Raw genomic sequence first — 1,374 nt, 5'->3', positions numbered from 1 at the left:
GAGAGCCTTGTCTTTCTCAGGAGGACAGCTGGTGGTCCCAAACCACTTACCTTGAGGTTAGCAGCCGATGTGTAACCCACTCTGCATGGGGGTCCCCAAGTCCCTGATCAAAACGTCCTTTTAGAAAACTAGGAGGCTGCTAAATGAAGAGGGGAAGAGGGCATAATGTGTGTGTGTGTGTGTGTGTGTGTGACAAAAAGGCATTTTGCAAACAGAAAGCAACCAAAGTCTTGACAAATTGCTCCAAGGAGCTGCAGAATTAGAGATTGATACAGGCAAAATTGGTAACTTAGATGGTCCACTTAGAGTACATATATCTGATTGGCTAACATGAACAAACTTAACAGGTAGCAGCATTTTGACTATTCTCGCATTACTTGACATCCTTTACAAAAAGTGGGTTTTAGGTGACAAAATAGAACTGACTAAATTTCCTGGGCCATTTAAAAAGATTCTTGTTTTTAACTACAGAGTAAAATAGCTTCTAAATATGTTTAGTTAAGAGGCTATCAGTTTATAGCTTGTCTACAAAGGCACATGTGTAACACCTGTATAAGATGAATAATCTTTTGAACATTTCCCATTTCTTTTTCTTTCTTCTTAAACTGTCAAAGTAGTTAATCAGTAGAACATGTTCACCTTTCTGTGCCATCTCCCCAACACGCCCCCACACACACACACAAAAGGATGACAAGTGTATTTACAATGAGGAAATTCATGTAAAATTAAAGTAATTTTCTATGAAACTTTCTTTTAAAAAAAAGAAAGTTTACTGCTGTCTGCAGTAAAATAGAAGGGACAGATATACCACAAAGTCCAAGTTTTATAGTATCAGTGCAATAAATTTACAGAACTCCATGACACCTATTTAAGCAGAGTTTTAAGAATTATTACCAAATGTATGTCAACAGTTTTGGCCCTCAGAGAATCACTCTTACAGATTTCAACTGCTCTATAAATTTCTAGCTACTGACAACTAAGAGAATGATTCCATGAAGCTTTCTAAGGAGTTAAAAAATCTATTTAGACCAGAGGCCAATAATTGTCGTGAGCCAGCTCGTTCCCATAGCTCTTGTGTTCTTTAGAGAAGGAACTGTGTGGGGGCTGGGTGGTGATTCAGTGTGAAACAGGCATGAGAAGCAAGCTGGAGGAGAAAGCAGTGGGACTGATAGTCCCCCCATGGGACTTGGGGGTGGGGGGCTGGGAAGGGAGCTGTGAGCAAACAATGCCATAGACAGGGGAATGACTAGGGGATCGAAATCAACAACGAAGAGGATCCTGGGGGGTTGGGGCAACAGCAATCTAGTTGAGAGGAATAACTAAGAGGTGGAAGAAGGGCGAGCTTGATGCTGGGGCAGGAGGAAGGTAAAAGGA

The sequence above is a fragment of the Echinops telfairi genome, unplaced genomic scaffold, assembly GCF_000313985.2.
Source record: "Echinops telfairi isolate 266 unplaced genomic scaffold, ASM31398v2 ScPeMD7_2565;HRSCAF=3150, whole genome shotgun sequence".
NCBI lineage: Eukaryota > Metazoa > Chordata > Mammalia > Afrosoricida > Tenrecidae > Echinops > Echinops telfairi.
This window is presented reverse-complemented; position numbering follows the sequence as displayed.